Below are 12,229 nucleotides of genomic sequence, written 5' to 3' on the forward strand. Positions count from 1 at the left end.
ATCAGCGAGAAAGTGTTGGAGGAGACACTAACCACAGATAAAATCACTAAAATATATCGTCACATGGCATTACTGTTTACGTCTACTAACAAAAAATGGTTTAGAGTACACTAAAGAGTGTAAGCAGTATAGTAACTTTCAGAAAGTTTACTGCTGTCCTCAACCACCAAAACTGAAGAAATAACACTCCCTCTTTCTGTGCCTGTTGAGATCAGAAAATAATTACTGTTATGACTGTGAATCACAACCAAATTACTGTCCTAGAAATGTAATTTATTTGATACTTTTTTTTCATATCCTTGCCCCCAGCTGCATGGATGTATTAGTAACCACTTACATCATGGATACTGAAAATAGCTCTTTCCTGTTACGGTTTAGCTCATAATCTATAATTTATTATTTCTGATTTATTTCTGAATTCTAACAAAATAAGTTAAAATTTAAAAAGTCTTGAAAATTGTGGTTCAAATCTGTGATTTGAAAGGCCAGTGATTAAAACCTTTTATTTTATCGTAAGATATCAAATAAATTACAAGTTATTTATTATAAAATTCATAATTAATTTCCTATACAGTTGCTATAAAAACGCACATGTGAGTATAAATGTGGGCACATGTGTATAAGTGTTATTTACATGCAGTATAAAGTATATACTATATAGCATTAGTATATAGTGTTTTGTTTGTTTTACCAGTATAAACTCAAAAGTCATGCTAAACTCCATGAAAAATTCCTACATTATGACATGCGTTTTTATCTCCTTGAATAGATGTCCTTAGCTCCAGAAAATGATACAGTTGTTCATTGGCAGGAGCCTAAATTAGTAGAGGCACAGAAGTACAATTGAAATGTTCTTTATATTACCTAGACTTCATCTACTCTAGAAACAGAAGCTAGTTTTTATTACCGAAGTTTAGGCAAAGTCTTGTGTCCTTGCTTATCCCCATTGATCTCACTGTGGCTCCCCTACAAACACAGGTCCATCGATCTTAGGTTCAGTAAAGGACTGAGTATTATATTTTTAATTATGAAATTACCACAAATGCTTACCAGACTTTGTGAAATCCAGATGGTGTGTAGAATAAAGTAGTAGTCACCACATGTCATGTCACCATGACATAACCAAGCTGTATATGCAGCACTCGGTACAGAAGGTACTTGGAGCAACAGAAAGCTTTAAAAACAAAATCCCTCAAAACACAGAATGAACAGAGTGAACAGATATTTTTAATATATATAAAAGTATAGTAGCTATTTAACCATAAGTAAATAGATTAAATTAGTTACTTATTTTCTTAAATGTTATTTTACACTTTTGAGTGAAAAAGAAAAGACAAAAGACAAAGAGTCTGATGCCTCTCTGAAGGATCTTTTTCTTAATTCTTTTTACATTTGATCCTGTGCTGTTGACGAACAGATTTATAACTGCAATAGTTTCAGACATTGATCTCAATATTTTCTGAACCAACTAAAGAGTTTTCTGACATTTTATAGCTATATATACACTTACATCCGTTAAAGGTTACGGATTTTTTTTTAGTTTAGATATAAATAGCATTAACAGTAAATATACTAACCTGAAACATCGATTTTTTTGTTTCCTCCATAAAATAGCTGAACTGAATTTCTAAAGCATAATTCTAATAAGATATTTTCTCACTATCCAAAGACAAATATAGATAGCTCAGAAAACTTACACATGCCTCTCTCACAGAATTCGTTTGTTTAGAGACTTTTATTCTCTTAGAAACCTTACCATTTATGAACAGCTAGTGTTTTAGATTATAAAACTCCTGTTAGCAAGGATTTAGCAGGACTGTGGGATGCAGACTCTATTTTGCTACAAAAACATTTGGTTAATCTGCTTTAACCACTGGTGAGCACTCCATCACCACAAAAAACTGCCATTTTGATAGTAGTCCCCAGACGCATGTTAAGGTTAAATAGTGATAGAAGGATGCTAAATGGAGGCTTATCAGGTTACCGTACATCGGAACTGTGATAAAACTCCCTCAGGAAACTATCAAATGGAACAAGGGTCTATTCAGAGATGTTTGACAGAAGACACACCATTACAGTGGGGCTCATCTAACTGACAGCACAGCTTAAGTGTGGAATTTCTGCTACATAGAACCTGGTGACTGCCTTTACTCCTGTAGTCTGTGCTGAGTTCAGGCTATTTCAGGGTCAGTTTTGTGAGTTAACCAAACCTAGGGATCTGTATATGAAGGCAGGAAATCTTGCAAAAACAAGCTTCCTTATCTCTTTTTTTAGCTATCAGTCTCCATCAGAAAAAAAAATAATGTAAGATTCATAAATGATTAAATGTAATACATCTCTGAACCTCAGTAATGTTTTAGTTTTAAAATTATTTACAGTAGACTGACTTACGATCACCTTTCCTAATTTTGAGGCAGGTCCTCAGCTCTCAGAAGTTCTCAACATCACTTCGTCTTTAAAGTAACTCATGGAAGGAGAAGACTCAGCCAGCTGGGCACAGGCAGAGGCCATCTATTTAAAGTAGCTTTGATTTCATTGCTTTCTGTTTAGCCATCCCACTTCTGATTGTATATGCCCTTAGAGAGCTCTATTGCCATTGACCAGAATCTCAAGTTTATCAGAAGCTGACAGAGAGGTAAATAGAGCAAATTTTAAAGTAAGTTACATCATTCACTCTTACTTAAAAGACTTGAATAAAAGAAGTGTCGTTAATATGGAGAATGTCTTATTTCTGCTCTGACAAGTCCCTCTGAATATTCCCATGTAAGGATAGACAAGGGATTATAATGGGCTGGGAAGAGATGCCAGAGCACTTGTTTCATTTCCTTGAAAGACAAATATTAAGTGTTTTAGGCATCTAAATATGCAAAGAGTTTGAATAAAATCAGAATAAAATATTGCTTCTTTTCCTTCCAGCCATGTATTTACTATTTGCAGTAAAAAAAATTTATAAAGAGTGTGCAGGAGAGCCTACAACATGCTGGTGATCATCTTGAAAACATTTATGAACAGCAAAACCTGTTCCATTAATCAGGTAGCTCACATTAAATCAAGGCATTATTTGCCTCAGAGAGTGCAAACTTGCAGTTGAGGAAGATTAAGTGAAAGACAGCACAAGTTACAAAAAACAGGAGGACTTTTCACATGAGGGAGAAAAATTAGAGGCTTTGGCAAAAGAATTTCGCTTAAGCAATGGTGCTAGCTCAAGAGGCAAGCAAGACTTAATAAGAGGAAAATAAGTCTTTCTTAAAAATATATCTATGTATCTCCTTGGTAAAGAAGTAAGTAAACTGAGTAGTTGAAAGGGTGGAGATAACAGGAATGATGAAGCCCTGTTGTAATGCAGTGTGTTCTGGAATGGTATCCTTCTGCACGTATCCAGCTAACTAGTAAGTTACACACTGGCAAACAGCTGTAAGAGGAAAACTGAGACAAAGATTTCTGAACTGAGCTAGAAAGCCTCTTAAAAACTTAACAGGTGAAAAAGACTAGAAAAATGGGAAATACACACATACTATTGTGCAAGTATAGCTGTATAGATAATATGACCCAGTATTTGTACTTAGAGTCTTCTTTCCATTTCATTATCTCAATATGATAAAAGCCAGATACAGCTGTGAAATTAACCTGGTTAGGAACATTTTTACCACAGAAGGTAAAAAAATGTTTCAAACACCAACTGTTTTGTGGGTTCCTTGAATGTTTTCTGTGTTGTAAATTCCTTAAAGTCATGCCAGCTTTCACAAACTACTACTTTTTTTGTTTGTTTTGTTTTACAGATACTGCTTTACAGGTCATTAGAATTCTTTAGATGTACTTTGACTTAGAATATCACTGAAAAATGTTTTATTTTGTATTACATGTTGTACATTTGTTCAAACAGGTTTTAATGTTGCTATTAGTACTTTAATTGCATAAAGAAGTATATGCATACAGTTTATTAGTTACCGTAGGTAACTTCACTTTTTTTTTTTGTCTAGTTTGATAAAAGTATAAAATGGGACAGCATTTCATTTTCCATTGAGAAAGTTTTTTTCTATATGAGAAGTGGAGCAAATTGTTTGCATCTGTTCTTAGGTAAGTGTTGGGAATAGTTTTACTCCACTCAAAACTCTAAGTCAGTTTATTTGAGTTTTCAACTTGAAATAGGTTCTATTGTTTGTCTTTGACCATAAAAACTGAAATATATGCATGTTAAAGTAGAGTAGCAACTGAAACAAAAGCTCAACATTTATGTTCAGGTTTTGCTCCAGAGAGCCTTCATAACTCTTTTACTTGTGTAGTCAATCAAAGTGAAACAGATTGGAAAGGTAAAGTTATAAATTGTTACACAATCTTATGTGCGTGTTAATGTGTAACTTTCTTCTTCTGATTAATCGATTTTAATTTCTTTCTTGAAATACTGAATTAGCTAATGTTTTCTGCTGGTAGAAGAGGAATAGTATAGCATGAATCTGAAAAAAATAAAACAGGTTCTGTATTAGCAGCAAGATTTGAAGAAATTCTATGCTAAGATTGGATTTTACAGCCAGATATTTCTATTTTTTTTTCATGTTAAGACACAAGTATTTTTAAGTGCACTAAAATTTCACTGACCATCATCTTAAATTGGCTCTATTGATATTTAATATCTGTCATGTACAAAGAAGGAATAATAGACAAGAAGAAAATTCAGAATTCTTAGGATTATTTAGGATTATTCTGCTAAATTTTCGCTCTGAATTTTAGCTACCAGGAAGCTTTACCAGTTTTGTGATAAACTTACATTATTTTTTAAAGTTGTTATGTTATGATAACCTTTGTTAACACTTATTAGTAAAGCTTTAGCATTCTAAGAAATCTGTGCAACTTTAAAAGTTCAACAAAATTACTGACTCATTCTGCCTTTAGAGGATTATCTGTTCCTCACTGATGTCAGCTTTTGAAACGTGTATGTTCTGGAGCCAGAATTTGGTACATATTAGTTTAATATCTCAACAGCAATGGGAGTGACAGATATTTGGAGATCATTTCACCGACTGCCAAAGTGCACCCACCTCTTGAGGAAAAGTCATTCCAACGTAAACAGTTTTGATGTTGCCAATTTGCACAATATTTGATATTTTATCAGGGGTCCAGCTGCTCTCTAAGCTTCACATATGTAGATACAGCTTTTATTTTGAGAAAAAAAAAGTTTTTATTACTCGGATGTGGGAGGGGGAGATGATGAAGCTTGAATCACTGAAGGCTTTTAGACACAAAACCCCACAACAACTTATAAAAAACATATGCATTATTTTTTTTTTGTTATTATTAATCTGGAGGGGAGGAAGAACTTGGAGAGCCACACTAAGTCTTTTAAGTCCTTATTACTAAGAATACTGTGCTTTAGGAAGAGCAAACACATGTGGCATGCATTCACACTCCAGAGACGCCATTGCAATCCTAGTTGCATAAAGACATTCAGGTTTTTTTTCCCTATTGTTTTCCAGAGCGCAAGGCCATCTTTCTTTCACAAATAAGCAGTGGAAATCTGCCTTCTGCAGAAGTAACTCTGTGTAAGATATTTCCTATACTTTAATGAACTTTAGTTAAAAATTCGCATACAGAGGAAGAATACCCAAATTTTTTTTTCATGCTTAACAGATAAGACATCAGCCTCAGAACAGCATTACAAAATAATTTACATGAGCTGTGTGCTTTTTTGTCTTCTAACAATTATAACGTGATACATTACAAATATAACGTTACTTTAAAAAATCAACACATTTTCTTAATTTACTCCAAGATGGGATTTTTGCAGCTAAGTTTTCTTGCTAATAATTTGAGATAGCATGGGTTCAAAATGAATTGTCACAATATAAATGGTTTAGTGAAAGTTTCCAATGGTTACCTCTGAATTCAACTTGGATTTAGTTGAGAAGGTTTTCTCACAACTCTGTGTGCTTCTAAGGAGATGTGTTAATCCTTAGGAATGCTAGAGAATCACTGAGTAAACTGATAATAGTACTTTTTTATTATTCTATCAAGTATAGCCACAATTAAAAAGTCCCTTTGTGGACTGAATACAAAGGCTTTGCAAGCCACAAGCGGTCTATGGGCTGTGATACAGAGAATCTTAAGCTGGTAGATATTGACGTAGCCTTATTAAAGTCAATGGCATTAACACCTCTTTTATACCAGCTAACAATCTGGCCTGTGATCTGCCCCCTACCCTCTCCATTATACACTGTGTTAACAGATTGTCAGACGTCCCCTTGAGAGAAAATGTATATCCTGATAGACAAACCAATTTTACATATACACAATTTCCAAACAAAAAATCTGATCTGAAGTCAAATAAACTAAAGAACAATTCCTGGGAAAAAAAAGTACTTACTTTCTAACTTTTTCCTTTTCTTTTCTTTTTTTTCCTCCTTTTTTTTTTTTTTTTTAAAGGAATAAGCTAAGAACAGTACAGCAAGAAAGGCAAAGGCAGCCTCAATAGAGCTATTATTTCCCCTCCTGCACAGGTGGTAGGCTCAGCTTTTCCCCTCTCAGTGTTACAGCCAGTGCAGCTGTATCAGAGCACATATAATTAATTAATTATACATGCCTTAGTATATAATTAAGTATAGGAGTGGTTTAGGGGGGATACATCAATGACTTTATAGAAGAAGAGAAATAGGAGGCATATTGTAACTCTGATTCACAGTTTGTAGGTTTCTCCACCCCCTGGGGTAATGCAACTCCCCTCTGTAATTGAACCCTCAGCTTGTATGTTTTTTTGGTTTTTTTTTTTTTAAGCAGAACAATAATGTCAATGAAGAAAGAGACTGTGATCCAGAGTTCAACTTCAGCCAAATCGCAAGAACAGGAGACTAAGATTTAAAACAAAACTAAAGGTAACGACTGCTGAATCACTGTGGAGTGCAGAGAAAGACAGTGTTGACGCAATCAGAAGCATAGCAGTGAAGCTTAGCATAGCCATAGAGATCTAGTTGCAACACTGGATCGTATGTAAATGGTACTTTTCTTCCATATGAGACTGATAACTGAACTGATCCTTACTCAAATTTTAAAGCCTGTAAAAAAGAACAATAATCATGGAAAAGATACTCGTGTCCTTTTTGTGCGTGGTTATTTTAACATCTGATATAATTGCAAACATCCATTTAGATGGTAAATTGTAATCCATATGCTTTAGTTTTGATAGTGTGTACTTGAGAACATAGAGGTAACATCAGTCTCAAGCTGCTTTCTCATATGGACCTCTTGAATATCTTCTTGCTGTCATTATCCTGCAGCAGAAACAGTGAATGGGATGATTTTTCTTCTGGTTATTGTCAGAAGACAAATGAATGTCATCAGCTTTTTACATTTTTATTTTCATTGTGTTGGAAAAAATATGTTAGTAAAAACTTACCATTTTTTTTTTTTACCATTCAAATAGGAAGAAAGAAATAAAAATATGATGGGAGCCTAATCTTGTGAAAAGCTGTGAGTAATCAGAAGTAATAATCAAATTACTTTGCCGGTTTTGCTGGATAGTACTTGGCCTTGTTTTTAATACCAGCTGTCAGTCATCCAACTTTATATTTATCTTTACCTTTCCATCACTGAAAGTGTAAAGATACCTTTTCGTTATTGCTCGGATAAGAAAATGCATGTGTAAGGTTGATTGCAATTCATGTGTGGCAGGCTTCTGTGTATCAGCAAGACTGGGCTGAAAAATCATATAGACTATAGTTTTTGCAATAAATTACTTGTCTACAAAGGGATTTTGTTAAGATTTCAGGGGGACGTGGAGTGGCTAGCAGCTGTTTGTTTTCTGCTGGAAACAATGTGAATGTGTCCATCCTCTCAAGTCACATGTCATTTCAATAAGGTTATTTGTGGTTTATACAACTTCCTAAATGGGTGCATTTTGGAAAAACATGTAATAACCAACAGCCCAAATGCTACTTCCTACACTGTTTCTGTAACTGTGTGATTTAGAACCGCCTACACACATGCACACTGTTTTACCTCTAAACTCATTAAAATATGATAAGATTTTTGATATTTTCGTGGGGAAACCACACTGCTATACAGGGTCAGACAACTAGTTTGTATTAGAAAGCTGTTACAAATAATTTGGCAACAAGTAGACAAATTATTGTTGTGGTTGGTTTGTTTTCCTCCCTTAAACCACACTGTATATAACAGAATCTATGTTTGTATTTTCTAGATTTGAGGTTTTTTAGATTATTTTTTTTAATACTAGTAAGTTTAAGGTATCTAAACATCAAGGTACAATACTGCTGGCTATTCTGAGCCTGTTTGCTTTCTGTGTATTAGCAGTGCAGATGCCTCTTCTATTTTAACAGTGTCTGAGTAGCATAGGAGATGCACCACCGCTGAGGAGTTCCAGGCAGAGATTGCATCTCACAGTTCTTGAACATTCCCCTGTCCCATATCATTAACATTGGCATTGCTCAAATGTTATCGTCCCACAGTAAATAATGTGAACCTGGTACGATGATCTCATTTTGAGGTATTCTTCAATATTCTCAGTTTGTTGGCTTACCAGTTTTACTTGCTCTGCATGAGGAGCGTAGGAAAACTATACAACTGTCGTAGTTCAGCCCTGATCGGACCAGACTACGCAGTCTCTCTCTCACTCCCCCCACCTTCCGAGAGAACAGGGAGAGAAAATATAAGGAAAAACGGCTCGAGGTTTGAGTTAAGGACAGGGAGAAATCCTTAAAGTTACCGTCACGGGCAAAACAGACTCGACTTGGGGAAAACTATTCATTTATTACTACAAACAGCAGGATAATGAGACAGAGAACAAGATAACCTCCCTCCACCCCTCCCTCTTCCCAAGCTTAACATTATCTCTAGTACTTTCCCCACCCCCCCCCCTCCCCCCAGGCGGCACAGGGAGGAAGAGGGAATGGGGGTTGCAGTCAGTTCATCGTGCGTTGTTTCATGCCGCTGCTTCATGGTCGGGGGAAGAACTCCTCACATTCCTCCCCTGCTCCATTGTGGGGTCCCTCCCAGGGGCCACAGTCCTTCATGGAACTGTTCCAGCGTGGGTCATCTCTTCCACGGGTGCAGTCCCTCTAGAACAGCTGTCCCAGCGGGCCCTCCACGGGCCACAGCTGCCTTCAGGCATCCACCTTCCCTTGTGTGGGGTCCTTCACAGGCTTCAAGTGGATCTCTGCTCCTCCATGGACCTCCATGGGCTGCACGGGGACAACCTGCTCCACCATGGTCGTCACCACAGGCTGCAGGAGAATCTTGGCTAGGAGCCGCATTACTCCTCCCCCTCACTTCTGAACTGACCTTGGCGTCTGCAGCCGTTCCTCACAACAGGCTGGTAGATGTCTCTCGGGATCTTTTTTACATCTTATTCACTTCTCATCTCCTTTCCACTTCTTGCAGCTGGGCCAGACCAAGTCGGGCCCAGTCGGCTGCCTGGCGAGAGGCCAGAGGGTGAGGCCTGCAAGGCCCATGAGGCCTGCGCCTCTGCACCTCTGCCTCCGCTCAGCTTCTTCACATCTTCTCTCCTCTCTCTTTTTTTTTTTTCTGTTTTCCCCTTCTTAAATATGTTATCGCAGAGGCGTTATCACGAGACATTCTGTTACCAATCGGCTAGGCCTTGCCCAGCAGTGGGTCCGCCCTAGGCCTGGCCGAGTCCACTGAACAAAGGGGAGCGACTTCTAGCAGTTTCCTACAGAAGCTACCACCTTAGGACCCCCCTCACTAACAAAACCACAACAACTGACTCAAAACTATAGGACCTTATCACCTATTCTCAGGACTAAAATATTTACCTATCAGAATTTGGGATTTTTTTTGGTAAAATAAATAGAAATTGAAATCAGTTTTATCACTTCCCTTTCAATATGGAAAACTGCTAGGCACGTTCTTCTTCCTCTTATTATTTTTTCTCGCCAACACCTGCTGTGTTTTGTTTTGTTTTGTTTTTTACAGCAAAGACAGTATTATTCCCATCAGTAAACAGGTTTTTTTGAAGACTTGTGAATCCACCTCAGAACAGAGGACTAACCATTTATCATAAAAAGATAATGATGATAAAAATGGACACTTTTTTTAGGATGGTCTCATAGCTCCTATGGTGTTTCATACTTTAGAAGCAAACTCAAAATCCCAAGGCTGTGTCTCAAAGGACTGTGGATTTTAAAATACTCTTTTCTGTTTCAATTTATTTTTCTGCATCTGTTAGTCTACAAAAGATTTTCTGCAATGCTGAACCCTCATTTCTTTTGTTAATTGTACATTGTGACATCTACTCATCCAGTTAGTATGAGTTGTTCACAAGTTCTGGGAAGAATTATCACTACAGCAGTGACTTTTAAGAGGTTCTTAAGAGAACCAGACACTTTGGGAGAGAATCAGCTAATTTGAATTGCTATAATTCTGTTAAACTATTTGGGGTTATGACAACTCATATTAGCAAAGGATTGTGTGTTTACATTGTGCCTAAGGGATGAATATGTATTTGATAGCTTTCCCCTACAGTCTTGTGTCAAGCTTTATTGCATTTGCCTGGAAGCAATGTCATTTTTTAGTTCACCCGTACAGCTACTAACAGTAGTAGTAGTCTATCTCTTCTCCATTTTCTGCTGGTTCCTCAGCTCTGTTGTTTCATAGCTTGATCGCAGCAACTGATACCACTCATCTGTTAATGCATTTAGAAACAACTTCAGAAGCTAACAATAAGTAGTAATACAAATACTTCTTCTCCTTCCTCCTAGATTTTGAAGGGTTTGGTTTTTGTTGGGTTTTTGTTGGGGTTTTTTTGGTTTTTTTTTTTTGTTGTTGTTGTTTGTTTGTCTTTTTTTTTTTTTTTCTGGAAGGCATTCTAAGCTTACATCAGCAACAAGAAAGTATGAGCAAAGACAGGTATCTAAAGAGTAATTGAATAGAAACAGATTATTTTCTGGGTTTGAGGGGAGGGGGCTGGGAAAAAAAGGAAAAAAAAAAACCAAAAACCTCCACCCAAAAAAAACCAAACAAAAACCACCCACAAGCCTGGAGGGAAAATGGAGGGCTAGACCTAAGGGGAAGAGAGACAGATGTTTTGATTAGGAAAGGCAAATTTCATGTAATTATATCTGAAATTTTAATTTCTACAGGCATGGTCTTACAAACAGTGCAAACAATTCCCTTTTCCTAAACTGTATGTGCATCTCAGTTTGTTCCAACAACTTAAATATCTTTCATTTATGTTTACATGTAATGTATTTAGAACCATAGCATCATAGAACAGTTAGGGTTGGAAAAAACCTTTAAAGGCCATCTAGTCCAACCCCCCTGTGATGAGTAGGGACATCTCTAACTAGATCAGGTTGCTCATCCAACCTGGATGGAGCAACAAGGATGGAGCAACCTGATCTCTGTTGGATGGACTTATCCAACCTGGCCTTGAATGTTTCCAAGGATGGGTCACCTACCACCTCTCTGGGCAAACTGTTCCAGTGTTCCATCACCCTCATAGAAAAAAAAAAATCTTCCTTACGTCCAGTCTGAATCTGTTTCCTTCTATATTAAAACCATTACCCCTTGTCCTATCACAACAGACCCTGCTGAAGAGTTTCTCCCATTCTTTCTTATAAGCCCCCTTGAGGTACTGGAAGGCCGCTATAAGGTCTCCCTAGAGCCTTCTCTTCTCCAGGCTGAACAGTCCCAACTCTCTCAGCCTGTGATCATAGGAGAGGTGCTCCAGCCCTCTGAGCCCTCTGATCATCTTCATGGCCTTCCTCGACCTACCCAACAGGTCCACGTCCTTCTTTTGGTGGGGGGTCCAGAGCTGGACGCAATATCATGTCACAGTTAAGCAAAAAGATGGAAAAGGCTGAAGGATGCTTTTTATTTATTTATTTATTATTTATAATCTGATGCACTTGCATTGTCTTTGTGATCTTTAGCCAGAGAGGAAGACTGAACAAGAGCTAAAAGGTTCTGTGACGATATGGTAACACATGATAATTCTGAGAAAGAGCATGTCTTACATGGGACATAGGTAAATAAACAGACAATGCAATTGAGGAGATGCAGATTGCTGTCTTAAATGTCCCTCTGATGGGGATCTTCAGCACTGGCATGGTACATGTTATTGGAATGTGTACTTTTCTTGAAATGTCATATTTAAAAATTCATCATTCATTACCATCAGTCCAAGTATTGCCTAACTAAATACAATGCAGGGAGCTGTAAATATGATGTAAAAGACTGTATCATCCCTAAAATTATAAAGCTC

The sequence above is a fragment of the Chlamydotis macqueenii genome, chromosome 1, assembly GCF_036417535.1.
Source record: "Chlamydotis macqueenii isolate bChlMac1 chromosome 1, bChlMac1.mat, whole genome shotgun sequence".
NCBI classification, from domain to species: domain Eukaryota; kingdom Metazoa; phylum Chordata; class Aves; order Otidiformes; family Otididae; genus Chlamydotis; species Chlamydotis macqueenii.